General features: G+C 45.6%; 1 long non-coding RNA gene across 1 annotated transcript in view; it reads right to left on the reverse strand.

The window, feature by feature from the left end:
• LOC143996562 (uncharacterized) overlaps positions 1–21633 on the reverse strand; it is a 37908-nt gene extending 16275 nt beyond the window's left edge. Inside the window, exon 1 of the long non-coding RNA XR_013277570.1 lies at positions 16470–21633. This is a non-coding gene — a long non-coding RNA (uncharacterized LOC143996562). The remainder of the gene's footprint in view (positions 1–16469) is intronic.
• Between the last annotated feature and the right edge of the window lie 2296 nt (positions 21634–23929).

Raw genomic sequence — 23929 nt, forward strand, 5'->3', positions numbered from 1 at the left:
AGCAAAAAAAAAAAATGTTTTTAAACAACACATCTAAAAACGATGCCTGGTCCTTAAAGAGGAGGGCCGGTTTAAAAAAAAAAAAATGTAAAAGTCAGCAGCTGCAAACACTAGCTGCTGACTTTTAATAAGCACACTTACCTGTCCAGGGCGCCCGCGATGTCGGCTGCCCGAGGCTGACCCGTACCCTCGGTCTTGGGTCCCGGCACCGCCATTTTGGCTAAGGGAAACAGGCAGTGGAGCCTTGCGGCTTCACTGCCCGTTTCCTACTGCACACGCGCGAGTCGCGCAGGGCTTTGTGAATGGGGTGCGCTGTGTTCTGGGACACACAGTTCCCAGAACACAGCGCGACCCATTACCCAGAAGGCAACGCAGAGGAGGAGACAAGACCGAACATCTTCGCGGAGGAGGAAGAGGCAGATTAGGATGATGTGCCTAGCAACAGGCATTTCTGGTAAGTTAAAAAAATAATTTTTTTTCATTTTTTTTTTCTGATTTTTTTCTAATGATTCCACTCAACACTAAATCATCATTGCTACTTGAAAACACCTTATATCATTGCAGTAGTAAAACTGCAAGGTCATTTAACAGAGCCAATAGAGAGAGATTAGAGATGATGTTTTACTCTAACCCTGTGCAGTGATTGTTCTACAGAAACTGCAGTGAGACCAGAGAGGCAACAGATACTAGAGAAAACAATTAGCTGCTTGTAATGAGTGTCAAGACTTGGCATCACTACCCTGCCAGCAATCTATCTGGCTACAATTCATGCAGTATTCTCCCACTCATTCAAAATTATAGTTGAGCATCAAAGGTCCTGCCAAGCCAACAAAGGCGGTTTTATTGTAAACAAAAGATAGTAGTATTGATGCATTTATTATGGTTTCTTTCCTCAAAACATAGCAGTCTTGTCTCCTGCCTAAGCTCAGTGCAGGCCTGACACTCTGCTGATACTTCTGCTCTGACAAGGAGAAAATAGAAGCAAATAAAAACACACCTACCCCTAAGGAACAGGTCCACAACAACTTAAAGCGGGAGTCCGCCGGGAGTGCGCGTTTTTTTTTTTTTTTTTTAAAGCCAGCAGCTACAAATACTGCAGCTGCTGACTTTTAAAATAGTGACACTTACCTGTCCAGCGCGCCCGGGATGTCGGCACCCGAAGCCGATCTCTTGATCGTCTCTCGGGTGCTGCCGCCACCATCTTGGGTATAGGAATCAGGAAGTGGAGCCTTTCGGCTTAATTTCCCGGTTCCCTACTGCGCATGCGCGTGTCGCGCTGCGCAATGAGGATGGACCCGCTGCCTCTGGGATCTGTGTGTTTCCCAGCAGGCAGCGGGGGACTTTCGGAAAGGGGCGTAATCTACGCCCCTTTCCGCAGAGAGCTATCCAGGAAGTGGGTGCAGATACCTGTACTGTACAGGTACCTGCACCCCCCTCCCCCCTGAAAGGTGCCAATTGTGGCGCCGGAGGGGGGGAGGATTCCAATGAGCGGAAGGTCCACCTTAGGGTGGACCTCCGCTTTAAAGTGGTTGTAAACCTCAGACATGAAATATGAACAAAGCATATCCCTCTATAGTGTGTACTTGTCTCTATCCAGAGTCATTTCTGTCTGCTGCCCCCTCTCTGCTATCAGTATGAATTACTTCTAACAAGTTTTCCTGACACCAAGAGAAACATGGTGACAGGGGAGGGACCCCCGGCTGATTGACAGCCTAGGCTTTGTTCCAGTGTGCTGTGTGGAGGGGGGTGTGTCCCTTTCCTCAAATCATCTGTCAGAGCCCCCATCATTGAGCTCTGCTGAGTGTCATTTTAGCTTTCCGCTCCCTTTTTTTCTAAGCTTTTTTCTAAAGGGTTGCTTGCTTGACCCGGCCGCTATTCAGAAAACACCTTGCATTTTTCTTCTTCTCTGATTGGACAAGGTCAAGACCATTTTGCCTCCTTTTCACCCCAATCAGGCAATGCCTTGCATTTATTGAATATATGCAAGGCATTCTTTGGCTACCGCTCTCTGTGGTTACTATGTAGAAGGGCAGCCACTCTGCACAAAGTCCGGAAAACAGCTTCCTAAAAGGACAATCTTTAACCACTTAAACAAATGTAGACACTATAACTTTTGCGCAAACTAATCAATATACGATTATTGTAATTTTTTTTTACCAAAAATATGTAGAAGAATACATATTGGCCTAAACTGATGAAGAATTTTTTTGGGGGGGGGGGGGGGGGGATATTGATTATACCAAAAAGTAAAATATATAGATATATATCTATATATATATAGATATATATATACATATTTATTTTTTTAAATGTGGCTTTTTTTCCTTATAGCTCAAAAAATAAATACCGCAGAGATGATCAAATACCACCAAAAGAAAGCTCTAATTGTGGTAAAAAAAAGGACATACATTTTTGTTTGGGTTAATTGTCAGTTAAAGTGGTACCAAAAAATGGCCTGGTAATTAAGGGGGCAAATCTTTCCAGTCCTTAAAGGGTAAGTTCACCTTTACAGAAAAATCCTTAAGGTTAACTTACACAGGTCCCCATCCGCGCCCCCCCCCCCCCCGCCAATCTGGACCGCCGCAATCTCCGGTTCGAAGCCCTGGTATATCTGCGCCAGGAGCCCAGGGCTTAGAGATCCTCTCTGCATCCATGCAGCATCTTCATAGCTGACAGGACAGGCTATGCGGCTGTTGATTGGTAAGCGCAGCCCATGTGACAGCGCTGACCAATTCGAATGCTCCAAAACATCCCCCTGATGGGGGGCGTTTTGGACATTCAGCTGAGAGGATTTGTAAGCCCCAGACATCTCGCACAGATATACTGAAGCTTAGAAACGGATATTACCGTTGTCCAGGTTAGCGGTACTGGGGGGGGGGGTGAGGAGGGGCACCTGTGCAAGTTCACTTTACAGTTTTCTGTAAAGGTGAACTTACCATTTAAGGACCGGAAATATTTGCCCCCTTAATGACCGGGCCATTTTTTGCAATATGGTACTGTACCCAAACAAAATGTATGTCCTTTTTTTCCCACAAATAGAGTTTTCTTTTGGTGGTATTTGATCACCTCTGTGGTTTTTATTTTTTGTGCTATAAACAAAAAAGAGTGTCAAATTTGAAAACAAAAAAACAGTATTTTTTACTTTTTGCTATAATAAATACCCCCCCCCCCCCCAAAAAAAAAAAAAAAGAATGTCTTCATCAGTTTAGGCCAATATGTATTCTTCTACATATTTTTGGTAAAATAAAAAAACGCAATAAGCATAGATTGATTGGTTTGCGCAAAAGGTGTAGCGTCAACATTTTTTTTTTACTAGTAATGGCAGCAATCTGTGCTTTTTAGCACGACTGTAACATTGCGTCGGACAGATCGTCCACTTTTGGCCTATCTTTCTGATTTTTGGGACCATTGACATTTATACAGCAATCAGTGCTATAAACATTTTTTTTATGGTTGAACTGGATGGACTTGTGTCTTTTTTCAACCTGACTAACTATGTAACTATGTAAATGTCACTGGCAGGGAAGGGGTTAACACTAGGGGGTGATTAAGGGGTTAAGTGTTCCCTAGGGAGGTGTTTCTAACTGTGGGGGCAGTGTAGTGACTGGGGGAGGAGACAGATTGCTATTTCTAATCACTAGGAACAGACGATCTGTCTATCCTCCCCTGACAAAACAGGGATCTTTCCATTTACATGGACAGATCCCTGTTCTGTCTCTCTTAGCAGTGATCCCGGGTGGCTGGCGGACATCCCATTCACCGGCATCAGCGTGCGCCCCCTTGTGGTCTTAAAGTGGCCGACGTACAATGCCGGCGAATCGCCCAGGAGAGCCAACCTGCCTCAGTACAACTGCGGTGGCTGGTCTTTAAGAGGTTGAAATATATCATGTATGCCAGTGAACATCAACCCTGTCCTCAGGGCCCACTAACAGGCCAGGTTTGCAAGATAACTGAAATACATCACAGGTGATATAATTTGCTGCTAAGTGATTGCAGTATTCTAACCTGCATCTCCCCAAGGTAATACATAAAACCTGGCCTGTTAGTGGGCCCTGAGGACAGGGTTGATGACCACTTATGTATGCCCTCCTCCACAGTAGAGCATGCTTCACCTTTCTTTTGCTACCCTGTCACTCCATGTAGCCAACGGGAAATAGGAAAAAAGACTCAAATTGCTCTTGTTGGAGCTGAGGGCTCTCTCCTCCTCCATATTACAGCTCTTAGGCAATGGCAAAAGGCAGTAAAGTAAATGAATAAGCTATTAAGCTGACTAGACCCATCATTTATTGTGGGCCTAAGAGGGCCAGGAGAGTGGTGGGGAACACCAGGTGAAGTGCATGCAGCTCCTCTCAGGTTAGGTCACAAGATCCTAGTGCACATATATAAAACAAAAACAAGAGCGCGCCTCCATCTAGGTGTAGAGATTTATTAAAAAGAGTAAAGGACAATATAAATGCACTTACTAATTAAAAATGGATCATGGCTTGTCATAAACTCATATAGACTTCCATAGGATGACCATGAGGCTGCAGAGCTTGGCAGGCAAGCAGTTGGCTGAAGCAGAGTTTGGCTGCTTAGATGTTGGTGGAAGTATAGCTGTCAGGCTTGAGGCTGGGACATAGGCAGCAGTGGTTTCTGGGTGTAGCAAGATGGCTGAGGCTCCAATCGGCACCTCTCTGAGCTGGGTGATGATGACAGGAAGTGGAGGCGGAGTGGCTACGTATTTCAGGGCAACAGGACTGCCCCTTTATCAAACCATAGGACTACCACATGTCCAAGAGGAAGTAAACCCTGATGGGTTTATTTCCTCTTTGTTTCCCTGCAAAGGTAAAGCATAATGGGCTACTATGCATCGCATATTGCCGGTAGCATGCATATTGCCGGTAGCATGCTCAGTGCGCCTGTGCGCCGCTATTTTTTTTTTTTTGGGCAGGTGTTATTAAGGGTGTGAAAAGCAATACAATTTGAATGGGTAAAGGGAAATTAACTACATTTTGGGGAATTATGGCCAAATGTATTTTTAGCAATGAATTATTGCTAACACCTTATCAGGCCATTACATTGTTGTTGTAATACTTTATAAAATATATTTTACAGAGTTCAAGATAAAAACAAATGCTATAGCATGCATCATTTATTAAACAGCACTTCTATTCCAGCTAGTATGGTCCTCAATTAAAAATGATGGACTGTGAACAGGGGATAATTTTACCTGTGGTTTTAAAAATTACTAAAAATACTGTGCTGTGCTAAATAAAGTAATTATAATGCAAAGATTATAACGTAATGAATATGAATTTATCCGAAGTTATGAATTATCTGAAATATTGAATGCCGCATCTAAATGAATGGAACGTTAGGAATTAATAATAATAAAAAGGTTTTATTATTATTATTTTTATTATTATTCATTTGTTATGTTCCATTCATTTAGATGCGGCATTTGTTCTTTCAGATAATTCGTAACTTTAGATAAATTCGTTTCGCTCACTAACAGAAAAATTTGAAAGGAAATTCCAATACCTATAATTTAATAGTTAGTAACAGTTATTATTATTAGTTAGTTATTGTTTCTGGATTTTCAAATTTTGGGGTTTTTGAATTTTTAAGTTTTCATTCTTAATTTCGGATTTACGTTCTTTTGAATTTTTGAACATTCGTATTTATGAATTTTCGTTTTCGGAAAAATTAATTTTCGTTAAGTCGAATATTTACGAATTAACAAATTTGTCGAATTTCATCATAAAATGAATTTGGAACGAATTGTATATGTCTAATGGAAAGGTCATAACTCGCATGGATGGGAGCTCTCTGGCACACTGTGGAATGCTCAACTTGATAGTAGATCCATAGTAAATGCACCCAAAGATGTCAGATGGTTCTCATATAAGGGGTAGAGAGGAGCCATAGAGCCAGTTGACAGGAGTTCCTCTAAGGCCATCCTCCCTTACCCCTTATATGAGAGCAATCTGATATCTTTGGGTGGTTTGCATTTGATCTGCTATCAAGTTGTGTGTCCTACAGTGTGCCAAGGAGCTCCCATCCATGCAAGTTATGACCTTTCCATTAGACATATGCAATTAGTTTCGTTTCAAATTCGTTTTTCGGTGAAATTTGACAAATTTGTGAATTACTAAGGGGGATGGCCCATGGCGAGTGACTAACCCCCTATGTCCGCCACGGGACTTCGACACTAGTGGAGATTACTGGAGTAGCGGTGTCTACTACAGTGATTTCCAGCTTCCTAGAAGGATCCCACAGGTATGGTAAATTGTTTGCATAGTTACATTGTTCCAAGCTGTAAATATTTCCATACCTGGAATTCCTCTTTAAAGTATATGGCACGTTTGCATTGCTAATTTTGAACTATAGTGAACTAGGGATAAGGCTGCAGCAAAGAGGATGTCGGAGGTTTTCTGTATCTCTCCCATGAGAGCGTACGTTTATATAGCAATACAGTGAAAGATTATGAAATGGGGCCAATCCAGGAAGGAAGGCCAGTTCACTGTAAATGGAAATATAAAACATAAGCATCAAGATATTCAAACTGGATATCTTGTTCAAAGTTATCATTTCTTTCATTGGTTGTGCTACCAATCATCTTTTGAGATATATTATATCATTGGCATTGGGCTTTAACACAAGGATTAGCATTTTTATTTTAGCTATCTGGTTATAACTTTCAAATCATACTGGACTTGGCTAAAAATAACTGTTATTTTTTTTAATTAAAATTTGTACGCTGGTGTCTGTGAATTGAGCCTATTGTATGTATTATTACTCGATAACAATATACATATTTAGTGTTTAGTAGTTGTAAAAATAAAAACTTGGAGTAATGCTCCAGAAGAAGTATAGATCCGCCAGATTACAAATTGTTGGATTTGCTAACACCTTAACTGAATAGTTATTGTAATAATAGTTTAGCCGTTCTAGTCATTTAATATTACAATAGATTGCATCCAGGAAACTTAAAAAAAGGCTGCACCCTCACCGCAAGGGTTAATTGCTCATTTAGTCTAAGTCAGGGATATGCAATTAGTGGACCTCCAGCTATTGCAAAACTACAAGTCCCATCATGCCTCTGGGTGTCATGCTTGTGGCTGTTAGTCTTGCTATGCCTCATGGGACTTGTAGTTCTGCAAAAGCTGGAGGTCTGCCAATTGGGTATCCCTGGTCTAGGTGAAAGAAGACACAAAAATAATTTCTCCTGCACTCTGGTGTCTAGTTCCTCAATGCGTGATGTGACCAGCTTCATAAAGTAATGCCTGACATCTTGCAGCCCATTGCCCGTTTAGGCTCAGAGGAAAGAGGTTCTCCCCCGAAACGCGTCAGCCATTTTGAGGTATCGTTCGATCCACTCAACGTCAGGTCTTGGCTTGCCGATGTTCTGAACAGTGTATTTTTCTTTATTGATTTTGCCTTCTATCAATACTCGTTTGTGAGTATACATCTTGCTGTTTTATATTTGAATAAAGCTTTACTAGTGGTAAATGCACTAGGTCGGTGCGCCCGCCTTCTTTTCTCTTTTTCCTAGGTGAAAGAAGAAGCACTTTACCTAATCTTCCACTCCCTGACAAATAGTACTCCCGTATTCTTTGGTGGTGGACTCTCCCTTGGTGACATTACATCCAAAGCAGGGCAATAGAAGCTGAATTGGTTTTGATGACCTCAGGATCTTAGACTGCTGGAGCATGGGAGGAAGACACAGGGACCAGTCTATCATTGCAGAGGAGTGGAGGATCCTGTAATTAGAACCTCTAGACCTACACAAACAATTAACCCTTGCAGTGGGGGTCCAGCCCAACTGCAAGGGATCATTTTTTAAGGGTTAGTTCACCTTTACAAAAAAATAAAAACTGCATATGCAGATAAGGGGTGTCTGTAGATAAAAACAAACTGTGCAGCTCTGACTAAAATTGAATTATGGCCTTGCTATAGGTGTAGGCCATTTATGTACCTCTTGGAGCCTGACTGGAATACTCGTTGCTAGCTCGTTGCTAAGTGGGGGTTCGTCATTACTGCTCAGGAGCAAGCTTTTTCTCTGATCTCCTTCACATGCTCCTTCTTTTCCCTGCTGCAATAGATCTGAGCCTTGTGTTTGAGAACGCACTGCTGTAATGGAGAAGGTGAGCAGTAATGACTAGGCCTCACTTAGTAACATCCTTTGCCTATAGCAAAGTATATGATTCAATTTAAGTCAGAGCCACACAGTTTGTTTTTATCTACAGATGCCCCTTATCTGAATATTACGTTTTTTGATAAAGGGGAACTAACCCTTTAAGTTTCCTGAAGTTGGGATTTAATGTCAGATAGCTAAAATAAAGCTGTTAATATCAATCAATATCCTCATGTTAAAGTTTGGTGAATTCAGTATTATGTCTAATGAAACGGATCTGTGTAATTACTGAGCTGTGCATGAACAATCTTATCAGAAAGATTTAATTTGAGTTTACTTTCCACATTTTCTTGCATTGTACAGAACAATGACTGTCAGCATTGACTGCCCCTCCAGTGGTCACTGGAGCTGCAGACTGCAGAGCGGACGGGAGCTGCTGACTCAGGCTCTCAGTAGCACACTGAGAAGCTGAGCTGGCTGACGCCCAGGTATCTGGGTGGATCCCGACATTATGGTTGGGATCTGGACTTTAGCCCGCTGTCAGCTGAATCTGGGTCACAGGAGTTCAGAAATAAGCTTTGGCTGTACTTCTCTTTTCGGGGCTTGTTTACATTTGCAGCAGCCCTTGCTCTCTCCACCACAGATCAGTGGTTGTGGCTGGCAATTAGCTGGGTGGCTATATGATGTCTCCTTTGGACCTGTTTTAATCCTTAACAGTCCACACCCATAGCTCCCAACTGTCCCTAATTTCGAGGGACTGTCCCTGATTTGGAGTAATGTCCCTCTTTTCCCCTCATTTTGGTCTGATCTATATAGTTGTTATAAGATGCACTTTTTATCATTCAAAAAGTGTTTTCCATTGCTAAACCTCTCATACAAATTCTAAATTGCTGCATTTGTACATTTTAAAAGCCAAAATAAAGGAATAGTAGTGGAGTTAATGAACCTTTTATTTGGTTAATTCTCCTTTAAGGGGGTGTGGTAGGGGGCATGTCCTATGCCTACATACGTTTGCTAGTAGGTGTCCTTCATTCCCATCTTAAAATGTTGGGAGATATGCACACCACTGTGCTGCAACCATGTGAATTGCACCAGCATTGGTCGCTGAATGGGCCAGGAGATATAATTTTGCCAACATATGTACAACCCACTATCTGGGTGAGTTGAGGGGGCAATAAAACCACTGCCTATTTTTACTGCCCCCCACAAAAAATGTAACTTAACCCTTACTGCTTGCTTAGACAGTGTAAAAAATGTAATGTCCATAGTCTGGGCATGGGTGAACTTAAAGCCCCATACACACTATCAGATTTTCTGCTGATTTTTGTCTTCAGATTTACCAAAACCATGTAGTATAAGGGTCTGCCTGATTGCATACAAACTGAAACTCCTGATGACCCGTACACATGATCCGAATATCATACGAAACGGTCGTCCGAGGAAGGATCGTACGATTTTCATATCATGTGTACACTACTTTCGACAGCCAATCACGACCATTCATCCGATCTTATTCGATAGGGCATTCACGAAAATTTTCCTCGTACGATTTCAGATTGTACGATTTTTGGTTATTCAGTATAGGTATCTGAAAATTCAATACAAATACATTACAACACATGACATCACTTTCGATTTTCTTTTCTATCATACGAGAATTTTCATGACATTATTTAGCTATTTAATTTCTACTTGCGACTATTAACCGAAAATGGTCGTACGATCGGTCGTACGATATTCGGATGGTGTGTACGGGCCATAAGGTTTGACCTCCTATTATATGATTTTGGTAAATCTGAAGATCAAAATCAGCAGAAAATCTGATAGTGTGTATGAGGCTTTAAAGTCTAGGTCAAGTCTACTTTTGTTTAGGTTTAATTCCCAACTCCTGCCCATTTTCTTTACCGAATGGGGAAGGCGTTAGAACCTCCAGTTTTTATTTATGGTCTGTTTCCCCATTAGATTTCCTCTCATCTGTTGTTGGAACTGGGAACCATGGGAAACCTTTCCAGCAGGCACACAGACTGAAACAATAATTATATACTAAAATAAGAGCGGGATAAGGCCCTGTCAGGTTTTTATTATTATCTGTTCCCCCTGTTACTGTTGAAGTATGCTCCCCTCATTTCTTGTCCATTTTTGGTCACCCTAATACTGGCCATATATACATTATATTGCAGTTTTTATGCAGTCCCCACTAGTTCTGATTACAATTAACGATCACCCAGATGAACCTACCACCAACAGTTTCATCTGTTGCACAGGAGGGGTTATGTATGCCTGCAGATCAAACTTTTTACAGTTTTTTTTTTTTTTTTGCTCTAAATTATCTAACACAAGCAAAGCAATCGTCTATCCTGTATCTGAAAAACAAACATTGGAGACATTTGTTCTTGTTCTTCTATAGTCCATTCTACTAGTCACAAAATGACATTTATGATAGTTTAGGTAATAATTTAACTGTCATTCTTGTGAAATCTTGTAAACAGCAGGTGCATCCTGTCTACCTGGAAATGTATTGTACCTATGTAGTAACTGTCAATGCCTGCGCTCGTAAAAGGGTTTGGACAGAGTACGCAAAATTATTTTTAAATTTTTTTTTTCATTTCCCCCAGATAAACTGCAAAAAAATTTTACATTGTGGCAAAAAGAATAGTGAAGATTTAGTGCCAGTTTACACCATAGAAACGCAGTCAGAAAAAAAGCACACGGAACTGAATGGAACTGCAATTGGTGTGAACTGGCCCTAAAGGTTAAGAAAAAAGGGGGGGGGGGGGGAGCACCAGACTGCATCAAAAACGCACTGGAACGCATCAAATACATGCATGCAGAAAAGCACCTGGAACGCATCCAGACTGCGTTTCTATGGTGTGAATTAGGGTGTTTCCACTCTTTATGGAGGAGCAACTGAGACACCTTTAGACAGAAGGATTGTTAATCGGGGGGGGGGGGGGATAGTGTTTGATACATTAGCAAATTTAGATGGACTAGAGTCATTTGACTAACAATTTAAAGCTGTACTTCAGCTAACCATTTTTAAGCAGTCATAGCAATTTTTTTTGGCCTTTTGGGATAAAGTTTTTACATAAATATATAAAAGCTGGGGGCGTGGCCTGCAGCTGCATGGTGTAGGACGCTCTTTCCATGAGCTCCGGCTGCCCTACATCCTTTATATTATCCTTGAGGACCCAATCGACTCCTTTGCACGACATATTACTCTGCTTCCCCCGGGGGAACCACCCGCTCTCATGTCGCCGCCGAAAAAGGCCCAGGGCGCACTCGCAAAGCTAGGAAAGTTCCGTGTGGATGCTCCGGACCTCGTGGAGGAAGATGGTGGACCCTTAAGGTAGTCACGTGGAGAGATCTAAGAGGGTGGCGGTGCTCTCTCACCTTAAGCAGCTACGGGCTGATATAATGGTACTGACTGAGACACATATCACGGGTCAGTTACAACTGTCCCTTAAAAAACCGTGGGTTGGGTGGATGTATCATGCCCCCTATACTAACAACTCTAGTGGTGTTGCTGTCCTTGTAGCCAAGACCGTCCAATTCCGCCTCCATGACTTACACTCCGATAGACGGGGACGCTATCTATTTCTACATGCCACGGCTGGGGGTCTCGAATTCTTATTATTAGCCTTTTACATACCCCCGCCCTTCCAGTTTGAGGCCCTCCAGGAGGGGATTGATTTTATGCTACAGCGCCCCACACTGCCAGCTCTATGGCTAGGCGATTTTAACTCCGTAGTGTCCCCCGCCCTTGATAGACTCACCCGGTCCCCTGAGTCTTCCCCTCCTCCGCAGACTAGATTTGGCAGTTTCCTCGCCGAATTTGCTCTGACGGACGTCTGGAGATTTAGGCACCCTACCCGGAGGGAGTACTCCTGCTTCACGCCAGCGCATAATGCCATGTCCCGGATAGACCTGATCCTGTTCTCCCCTACCCTGCTTCCATACCTTCTGGATGCGGGGCTCGGGATCAAGGTCTTGTCTGATCACTTGCCCTGCTGGGCCAGGCTCCGCCTGCCCTCCACTCCGGTATCCCGTCTGTGGAGGTTGAACCCATTCTGGCTGACGGCTCTCCCCGATTTGGAGGCCGTCCAGCGTGAGTGGGTTCACTATTTTCGGACCAATACGGACTCTACATCATTTGGTCTGGTTTGGGAAGCTTTTAAACTGCACGCCCGCATGCTAATGTCCATTCGTATTAGTCAATTTAAGAACTCCTCGGGGCTCGCAATACAGCAGGCTGAAAAGGTGCTGGGGGAAATGGAGAGCGCGTTCCTTGCGCATCCTACGCCCTCCAACTCTTCTAAATTGAGACTACAGTCTAGACTCACTGATCAACTGCACCTAGATAGAGCGAGGAGGAAGGTTTTTTACAGTAAACAAAAAGTTTATGAATATGGGGAGAGGGCTGGGAGACTGCTGGCCTACATGGCTCACCTGGATCACAGCCCCCCGGTTGTGGTCCAGCTCATGTCTGCGGCTGGAGCCACGCTGTCGGATCCGCTGGAGGTGGCCCAGGAATTTCGGCGCTTTTATGCCGACTTATACACCTCTGAGGCCACCGGCTCCTTGGACGACTTGCGTGCCCTGCTGCAGACGGTGGATTTCCCGGGCCTTACAGACTCCCAGGTGGAGCTCTTGGAAGCTCCCATCACCGAGGAATGTATAGCGGAGGCTATAGCATGCTTGCCCCCTTCTAAAGCCCCAGGTTCAGATGGCCTTCCCCGGGAGTTTTACGTCCAGTTTCAAGAGGTCCTACTCCCCAAGCTTCACCTGCTATACACTCACATATTTGATACCGGTGTGCTCCCCCGTTCCATGAACGAAGCACTGATAGTCCTCATTCCTAAGCCAGGCAAAGACCCCCTTTACCCCGAATCATACCGCCCCATTTCGCTCCTGCAGCTGGACGTAAAAATCTTGGCCAAGATCCTCGCCCTCAGACTCAATAAGGTAATACTTCACCTTATACACACAGATCAGACCGGTTTTATGCCCAGAAAGAACACGGCCTTTAACCTTAGGAGACTGTTTATGAACCTACAAGCCTCTCATGACAATATTGGTTCTAGGGTGGTGGTTAGCCTGGATGCCGCAAAGGCATTCGACTCGGTGGAGTGGGGGTACCTGTGGGAATGCCTGCATAGCTTTGGTTTTGGCCCTAAATTTGTGCGCTGGATACAGCTTCTCTACCAGGCCCCCACTGCCCGAGTCCTTGTTAATGGCCAGATTTCCAGCCCCTTTTCCTTATCAAGAGGCACACGTCAGGGGTGCCCCATTTCGCCCATGCTGTATGCATTGGCGGTGGAGCCCCTGGCTATTGCCATCAGAGCGCACCCGGGCATCCGTGGTCTCCGCCCGGGTCAGCTGTCGGAGGTTATCAGACTCTATGCGGATGACATGCTGCTATATCTGGAGGATGCCGGCCCTTCCCTAGCGGCGGTTTTGGAAGTGATTCGCCGTTTTGGTGCTTTTTCAGGCCTCCGCATTAATTGGTCCAAGTCCCAAGTTCTCCCCTTAGATATCACCGCCCCCACGAGGACGCAGGCCCTATTACCTCTTGAGCGTACGGATCGAATCAAATACCTCGGCATACACTGCTCTCGCTCCCTCGAGGAATACGTTAGCCTTAACCTTGAACCCTTCTGAAACGGAAGACCCAGGTTTGGTCCAGGCTCCCCCTTGGGGTCATGGGCCGTCTGGGACTCGTCAAAATGATTCTTCTCCCTAAGCTCCTTTACATTTTTTGGCATGCCCCACTCCATATACCACCTCGATTGTTCCGTGATATGGAATCGATCCTTAACTCGTTAGTTTGGGGCTCTTCCAGGCATAAGTTGGCCTGGCAGACCCTCAAATGCCGGGTCCGCCTCGGCGGCGCTGCACTTCCTGACTTAGAGACGTACTACTTGGCCTCCCAGCTCTCCCATTTCTATTATTTGAACACCTATGACAAATTGAGGTACTCCCTCCTGGTGTGCACCTCGATAGCAGATGTTATTGCACATCCCTTCCAAATTCTCTTTTGCAAACATAGAGATATTTCCAGCTCGAGCTATAAACATACCATGATTGCGCACCATGGCCGGGTATGGTGTGTGGCGCAGTCTAGGTCTGGGGCCTCCTCCTTGCACGCGCATACACCTCTTTGGGATAACCTTGATCTACCGGAGCTGCTGGGGATACCGGATTACAAGATATGGATATGTAGGGGGGTCATATATCTGTCTCATTTCTACACAACTCAGGGTGTCAAGACATTCCAGGCACTCAAGGATGATTTCGGCCTCCCGAATCATGTGTTTTTTCGCTACCTGCAAGTCTGCCATGCATTGCAGACCCAGTTTGGGACTGCGCCCCCGACCCTGGCGTGCACTCCCTTGGCAAGTCTGGTTATTGGTAATGATTCCCATAAGCTCACTTCAACCATCTACGCGCACCTCCTCGCCCCTCGGGCTACGGCCCATGCTTACAGTCTTAAACTTAGATGGGAGGCTGATGTTGGACCGATAGAGGACGAGCACTGGGGAGAGATATTGTCGGTGTCGACTGAGGTCTCCCCCAAATTGTCGGATAGGCTGACCCACCTTTATATACTTCATCGCTCCTATGTCACCCCTGTACGGCTATCTAAGTACAAACCCGACCTAGACCCTGTGTGCCCCCGGTGCGGCGATCCAGTCAGCACATTTTATCACCTCATCTGGACCTGTCCCCCCATTCAAAGGTATTGGGCTCAGATAATCCAATTTCTACATGACCATATGGGGTCTCCCCTCACACTCTGCCCACGCCCAGGGCTGGACTGGGGCAGAAATTTGGCCCTGGACTTCATCCAGACCGGCCCACTTACATCAGAGTGTCCCATCAGCACCCCTTACATCAGAGGGTCCTATTACCAGCCCCCTTACATCAGAGTGTCCCATCACCAGCCCCCTTACAACAGAGTGTCCCATCAGCACCCCCTTACATCAGAGGGTCCCATTACCAGCCCCCTTACATCAGAGTGTCCCATCAGCAACCCCTTACATCAGAGGGTCCCATTACCAGCCCCCTTACATCAGAGTGTCCCATCACCAGCCCCCTTACAACAGAGTGTCCCATCAGCACCCCCTTACATCAGAGGGCCCCATTACCAGCCCCCTTACATCAGAGTGTCCCATCACCAGCCCCTTACATCAGAGTGGCCCACTGAGCCATTGGCCCACCGGGAAACTCCCGGTAGTCCCAATGGCCAGTACATGCCTGCCCACGCCAATGTATTCTTGGTCTCCTCCCCCTTCGGGAGGAAAGTAAATATCTTAGGATCCTTTTACAGGAGACTCTCTTCGCTGCTAGGATGCAGATAGCTCGATTGTGGCTTAGACCTGACCCCCCGACGGTCCAGCAGTGGAAGAGAGCTGTTAACCAAACCTTACCCTACAAAAGACTTATTTATTCCAACCGAGGATGCCCGACGAAATTTCATAAAATATGGCATAGGTGGTTGGAAACTCCCCACAGCTGCACAAGGTAGACATTGTGCGCAGGGGGTGAGCAATAGTCCCCTTTGACGAGCCCGTCTGGGCACTCTATTGAACGTATACATATATTATCTGTAGTCATGATGTTGTGTGCACTGTATGTATCAGTATGTTATGTCAGACATGGAATGTATCCTTCTTCATAGTATTTGGTGCCTGTTGCGCCTATTTTTGTTTGTGTATTGTTATGTAATCTTTTTTTTTATATGCTCAATAAACCTTACTCTGGTTAAAAAAAATATATATATATATATAAAAGCTGATCATTTATAGCACCCCTGCCATTGTTAACTGGTTTGTCTCAACACTTTAACAGCTACATTTGCAGGAAAGCTTAATCTGTTAGAGGAAGTTAAAAAAAATAACAGACTTAAAGTGGATGTAAAGGAAGAAGGTTTTTTGTCTTTGTAATTCTTTAATTAAAATATGAGCTCCAGAAATCCCCCTTCTAAAGTTTCCTGAACCTCAGCATTAGGATAAAATCCTTCTGTGTGCAGCAGCCCTCCTCACACTTACCTGAGCCCAGCAATGTCCACGAATGTTCAGCTTGCTATGGGGGCACCTGAGCCAAGTCACAGTTCCCTGTGTCTATTCAAACCCAGAGCCCGGCCCCGCCCCTATTTCCCCTGATTGGCTAGCTGACTTTGATTGCCAATGGTGCCACTGCTGTCTCAGCCAATCAGGAGGGAGAGAATCTCGGACGGCTGAGACACAGCAGTGGTACCAATGGTACCACCGCATCTAAGAATTGGTGAGCTGCAATATATTACATTTATAATTTTGGTTTAATTCTGCTTTAAATTGGAACCTACGCTCACCTCCACTCCACTGCTGCGATGTCCTGGAGCTCCCGCGGCGTCTGCTGACATGTTTGACAGGTTTTCTTCGGGTTTCCGATCTTTAGCCATTTTGATTGGCTGGGCCAGAATTTTATTTGAATAGACTTTTGCAGTTTTCTAAAGGCCCACTCTAACACTTTGAGCAGCAGTCCCATTGTGTGTGCATGAGCTTGGTAGTTTTGTCATCCCATCATTTATACAGTACATGGCTGATGAAGTCCATTTTTTTTTCTCTTGTTCCCTCTTCTAGATAGAATGTCAGGGAGCTTTCCCATTCAGTTGAATAAATAAAGGTCATTGCCTTTCGGTTGCTGTTCCTTAAAACAAACGTTATAGCAAATTATTTGAATATTTCATAATTTATTGCATGTATTGCCAAATATGTTCCTATAAAAAAAAAAAACTCAACAAAGAGAGTCCTGTCCTTTAACAATATCCATTATAAAGTCCTGATTTATAAATAAAAGCACCATTCATAAAATTTTGCGTTGACTAAAATGTGTAATTTATCATTTATAGTATCATGAATACGTTCAGAGATTATAAAGAGGTTTGTGATCAGTTGATAAGGTCTCCAGTCCCTGGATATATAAATTATTAATTACAGGAGATTCAGAATAAGATTTAGTCAACTGAAGAACCCAGTTCTGATGAGAGTGATATTTGTGTGCTATAGTTTTGTGTAGAAATAGGGGGGCGATGAGTTTGGCACCACCACTCTTGGAAGACTTTCCTTGACTAAAAGGCAAGTACCTGCTGATATTCTTGTGCGATAGTAAACCACATTCAGACATGCCATGTGGAACTGAATTTGTTAAGTTTGTGCTAATTAGATTTTTCATTAGCATGGTTTTATTAATCTTGTGAAACCACAAATCTATTGTGATGGTGGGTTTGTTTCCACATGCTGGTGTACTGTACATGCTCCAGTGGTATTTAGAGGATGTATTGACATGTAGCTCTTTTTTGAATGGTCCTTGAGATGTAATAGGTAGGTAGCTGGCTGAAGGTCTAAATCAGTGATCTCCAAACTTTCTAAACAAAGGGCTAGTTTACTATCCTTCAGACTTCAGGGGGGCTGGACTGTGGCCATTGGGAGTAGAAAAGGCGTCAATGGGAAAAAACAATGCCCCATGTTTGGTGTCATTAGAAGGAATTGTGCCCCATCATTGGTGACATTGGGAGGAATTGTTCCCCATTGTTGGTGTCATTGGGAGGAATTGTGCCCCATTGTTGGCGTCATTGGGAGGAATTGTGCCTCTTCATTGGGGTCAGTTGGGCGAGGGTGGTATATGCCCATTGTTGGTTTCAGTGGATTAAATCGGGCCCCAAGGACCAGATAAAAGCAGGCAAAGGGCCACATCTGGCCTTTGGACCACAGTTTGGAGACCACTGGTCTTGATGAACATCTAGAATTCTGTGAAGATATTTTGCTTTTATCCAGTATGGATTCCCTACAGTGCACTCCCCAGTCACACTGTCCTTTAAAGCCCCATACACACTATCTGTTTTTCTGCTGAGTTTTTCCTTTCAATTTACCCAAACCATATAATATTAGGTCAAACCTTAGGAGTTTCAATTTGTATGCAATCAGGCAGGCCCTGGCACTACATGGTTTTGGTAAACCTGAAGGAAAAAAATAGCAGAAAATCTGATAGTGTGTATGGGGCATTAGATGCTGGGCAGCTGTGTTACAAAGCCCAGCTCCAGCCAAGACCCTTTTGTTTTTCCTTTTTTACAGTGGCTTGGTAATGTAATAACTTGATTTAGACAAACATAATAAGACATAAAAGAGGATCACGTACACTTTGTAATTCTTTAATTAAAATATGAGCTCCAGAAATCCCCCTGCTAAAGTTTCCTGAACCTCAGCACCTCCAGATGCCAGCTGTTACACTGATTGCCCCTGCAGAATTTGGCTGAGTCTTCTGTTTGCTCTGATCATACAGTCAACCCTTGTGTCACCAGCAGGCCTCCAGGATTACAGTGGCCAGATTGTGACTTTTCTGTCTAACAATACATCTAAACACAAAATACAGACACAGGTTATATGACCCATTGATTGATTTTCTTCATGTTTTATATGTAGATCCCTTTTTTAGGAAAACTGATATTAAATAAAACACCTGTGTGATTAAGCTCTGACGGAAGTAGCCACGCTATGGCTCAAGCTAGTTCTTGGACAATAACCATGAACCTAATCTTTCAGTTCATCCTGGAACTAGTATAGTAGTAGTCAGTAAATGCTTCCATCCGATATCACTGACACTGAAGTTTTGTTTCAGGACACAGACCCTCGAGGGCCAATTCACATTTGTTTTATGTGTGCTACAGCAGAGGATCACAGCGTGCTTAAACAGGAAAACAAGTCCCCATTATAATCTATGAAGCTATTCTCATCAGTGTGTTGTGTTAGAGAATAGTGCATTGCATTTGTTCCAAAATTTGCTTGCTGCATCCTTTGTGCGTTTTGGTAAAGACACTGGTTACAATAAATTAATGGAAGATGGAAATGAAAAACACACTGAAAAAGCAATATGTTGTCATTCATGTTTTCCTCTGTACTACAAATTAACCACTTTATATCCCGCATATAGTCAAATGATGTCCGCAGATGGGATCTCCCATCCTGGGCGGGCGTCATCTGACGCTCTCAGCTTCCCGCTGGCATAGGGGGCGCGCATCCCCATCTCGTAGGAGCCGATGCTCGTGCCCGAGATCTCCCGCAAACGCACCTGACAGAGCAGGAACGTGAATCTGTGTGTGTAAACACACGGATCCACGTCCTGTCAGGGTAGAGGAGACAGATTGTGTGTTCCTAGTATATAGGAACACCGATCGGTCTCCTCCCCCAGTCAGTCCCATCCCCCCACAGTTATAACTCTTTTTTTGTTTATACCACAAAAAATGATCAAATGCCACCAAAAGAAAGCTCTTTTTGTGGGGGGAAAAGGGAGGTCAATTTTGTTTGGGTAAAACGTTGCACAACTGCGTAATTGTCAGTTAAAGGGATGCAGTGCCGTATCGCAAAAAAGGGCTTGGTCTGGAAGGGGGTAAATCCTTCCGGGGCTAAAGTGGTTAAAGACAGCCCTGCCCTTAGGGAGCATTTCGCCAAAAGTACAATTTTTGTTGCAGAGAATGCCTAAAGCCTGACTCGTATCTTAGTGCAGAGTTCTTCACCCAAGCAGGAAATTACAGTTCTGGGGGGTATTCTGTACACAGCCCCCAGGTTGGCGCATAGCATTGAATTTTACGGAAAATTACAGCAAAAAAAAAATGTCAGGAAAGGAAATTACAATATTGCTTCTGTAGAAATTGTATATGCTATATTATTTTTTGATTTACTAATATTTTGAGTAATCTTTTAAATCCAATGCTAGCTCACCCCTAAGTGCATTTTATATAGTATAATATATATTAATATAATATACTTAATCTTCCTGGGGTGAATGATGCCCAATGTCAGTTTTCACCAGAACAATATGTCAAGGAAAATCTTTAAAAAAAACTGTCTAGGCAGCCTTTCTCGATCTTTTTACCCAAAAGGAACCCTTGCAATGATTTCCAGGTCTCAGGAGGACCCTGCCAAAACCTATTTATTGTTGGTCAGTAAGGAAAGATGCCACAAGGAGAGATCTCTCCAAGGGAACACTGATGTAAAGATTGGCTGGAGACTGCACTGTACAGGGGCGTCAGGAGGTGGTGGCTAGGGGGGGGCTGAATGTGACCCCGAAAAGCCCCAAGTCTCAGGTATGCAGCTGTCCATTGTTAGCCCCAAGGAGCGAGCGTTCTGACCGATCTGATCCCGAGGGCCGCCGAATGCGGCCGAGTGCCATAGCAGGTTCCACCTTCTGGAGCCTGCAACGCCTATGATGGATGTCCCACTGGTCCAATGCTGGGACCGCAGGATGTGCGCTTGAAGCAGTTCACAAACAAGATAATTTATTGGGCCCATAATGTCACATTAAGTCGAGATGCCAACGTTGCGGGTTCTAGCAGGGTTCCCTTCCTTAGGGAGACTTGTTGATTCAGGTGGCCTGAAGAAGGAGGTCCTGCAAGGGTCTAAAACATTGGCATCTTGCAATTCTTTTCTGAAAGGCCCTTTGGAGTGCTGATGACTATAAAACAGGGGACTCCAGACTTTGGTCCACAGGCCAAATCATACCTGCTACATGACTGCATGTGGTCCACAACTAAGAACAGGTTCTATCTCCCGCTGTCTTTCTCTAAAGATGGTCATACATTCTAAAATAAATGTGTTTAATTTCCTTTAGACTTACCATCACCTATGTAGTGCAAGGGGCCTGCCTGATTGCATACAAACTGAAAGTGTTTAGGTTTGACCTCATATTATATGGTTTTTGGTAAATCTAAAGGAACGTTGTATAACGTATGGTCAGCCTAAGTCAGTTGGTTGCTAGGCATTCCGGTGTCCCTGCTTGCCCCAGCAGGATGTCAGAGCATCCTATATTCATACCTGCTTAGTCTCCTGACTCCCGTTCTGCTGCTACATGAACTACAGCCACACTGTAATCAAGGTCCCAGACTACTGATAGAGAATCTAAATGAAAGGAGCTTGAATGAGGATCCGGATATAAGGGGGGACGCTGATGAATACTCTGCTGTAAGGGGGGCCCAATGGGGAATCTGATGTAGGATGAGGCCCTATGGCAGATTCTGAAGTAAGGGGGTTCTGATGGGGACCCTGAAATAAGGCGGGATGTCTAACGTGATCTCTGATGTGACGGGGCTCTGGTGGGAACCCTGATGTAAGGGAGGACTCCTCATGTGGACTCTGATGTAAGGGGGGCCCTAAGGAGGTCTCTGACTTAAGGGGTGATCTGCTAGGGACCCTGATATATGGGGGAATATCTGAGGTTGACTCTGGTGGTGACCTGATTTAAAGAAGGATGTCTAAGGTGGAATCTGATGTAATGGAGGTGTCTTAGGTGGTCTTTGATATTAAGGGGGCTCCTGATCTTGATGTACAAGGGATACCGTATATACTCGAGTATAAGCCGAGATTTTCAGCCTCTTTTTTGAGGCTGAAAGTGCCCCCCTCGGCTTATACTCGAGTCATCGCTGTCTGCCTGCTCGATCAGCGTGTCGAGCAGACAGACAGCGGCCATTCTATAATTCAAAAGCCGCGCCTCCGGCTCCGCCTTCGCCTGTGATAGGCGGAACACTGAATTTCCCAGCAGCCTGTGTTCCGCCTATCACGGACATCGTCTCATCCTCGTACTACGGACGAGGATGAGACGATGTCCGTGATAGGCGGAACACAGGCTGCTGGGAAATTCAGTGTTCCGCCTATCACAGGCGAAGGCGGAGGCGCGGCTTTTGAATTTTACAATGGCCGCCGAGGCGCCGACGAAGAGCGGCGATCCTGGCAAGGCACGGGACGGAGGCAAGGCACGGCACGGCACGGCACGGGACGGGACGGAGGCAAGGCACGACACGGGACGGAGGCAAGGCACGGCACGGGACGGAGGCAAGGAGGCAAGGCACGGGACGGAGGCTCGGGACACAGGTAGGCTGGACACACACACACACACACACACACACACACACACACACACACACACAGGGATGGATGGATGGAGACACACACACACAGGGATGGATGGATACACACACACACAGGGATGGATGGATGGATGGAGACACACACACACAGGGATGGATGGAGACACACACACACAGGGATGGATGGATGGATGGAGACACACACACACAGGGATGGATGGATGGATGGACACACACACACACAGGGATGGATGGATGGATGGACACACACACACACAGGGATGGATGGATGGATGGACACACACACACACACAGGGATGGATGGACGGACACACAGGGATGGACGGACACACAGGGATGGACGGACACACAGGGATGGACGGACACACAGGGATGGACGGACACACACACAGGGATGGACAGGCATGTCTCACCCTCGGCTTATACACGAGTCAATAAGTTTGCCAGTTTTTTTGGGGGTAAATTGGGGGCCTCGGCTTATATTCGGGTCGGCCTATACTCGAGTATATACGGTATACAGGGGACTCCTAAGGCAGACTTTGATGTAAGGGGGCTCAGGTGGGGACCCTGATGTAAGGGGGGGGACTCCTAATGTGAGCTCTGATGTAAGGGGGGCTCTGGTTTAAGGGGTGCCCCTAATGCAGACTCTGATGGGAACCCTGATATAAGGGCAGGGTCATCTAAGTGGGTCTCTGATGGGGACCCTGATATACGGGTGAACATCAGAGATGGACTCTAATAGTGACCTGATTTTAGGACGGATGCCTAATGTGGACTCGACGCTGATGTAAGGGGGGCTCTGTTGGGAACCCTGATAAAAGGGGGGTGGGTCTAAGGTGGTCTTTGACGTTAGGGGGGCCCTGATCTACAGGGGACTCCTAAGGCAGTCTTTGATGTAAGGGGGGCTCAGGTGGGAACCCTGATGTCAGTGGAGGACTTTAGTTTCTTTTAATGAAGTTCCTTCTGTTTTATTCTGAATTCTGTTGTGCAGAAACAATCCAAGTAAAACGCAGTCATTATTTATTGATTTATATATTTTTTTGTTCCATGAACAGTGGCGTCACTAGGGGGTGCCTTTTGGGGCTATAGCCCCAAGTCTCTGCAGGGGTCCCCAAGGGGAGGGGAGGCACTCTGGGGACCCTGATGTAAGTGGGGGGGCTCTCTGGGGACCCTGATTTTAAGGGGGCTCTCTGGGGACCCTGATTTAAGGGGGAGGCTCTCTGGGGACCCTACTGTAAGGGGGGGGCTCTCTGGGGACCCTGATGTAAGTGGGGGCTCTCTGGGGACCCTGATGTAAGTGGGGGCTCTCTGGGGACCCTGATGTAAATGAGGAGCTCTCTGGGGACCCTGATGCAAAGGGGGGGCTCTCTGGGAACCCTGTTGGAAGTGGGGGGCTCTCTGGGAACCCTGTTGGAAGTGGGGGGCATGATGTAAGTGGGTGGCACTGGGGACCCTAATGTAAGTGGGGGGCTCTCTGGGGACCCTAATGTAAGTGGGGGGCTTTCTGGGGACCCTGATGCAAGGGGGGGGGGCTTTCTGGGGACCCTGATGCAAGGGGGGGCTCTCTGGGGACCCTGATGCAAGGGGGAGGCTCTCTGGGGACTCTGATGTAAGGGAGGGGGCTCTCTGGGGACCCTGATGTAAGGGAGGGGGCTCTCTGGGGACCCTGATGTAAGGGAGGGGGCTCTCTGGGGACCCTGATATAAGGGAGGGGGCTCTCTGGAGACCCTGATGTAAGGGAGGGGGCTCTCTAGGGACCCTGATGTAAGGGGGGCCTCTCTGGGGACCCTGATGTAAGGGGGGCCTCTCTGGGGACCCTGATGTAAGGGGGGCTCTCTGGGGACCCTGATGCAAGGGGGAGGCTCTCTGAGGACCCTGATGCAAGGGAGGGG

The sequence above is a fragment of the Lithobates pipiens genome, unplaced genomic scaffold (assembly GCF_037356315.1).
Source record: "Lithobates pipiens isolate NorthernLeopardFrog02 unplaced genomic scaffold, aLitPip1_a1.2 Scaffold_19, whole genome shotgun sequence".
NCBI classification, from domain to species: domain Eukaryota; kingdom Metazoa; phylum Chordata; class Amphibia; order Anura; family Ranidae; genus Lithobates; species Lithobates pipiens.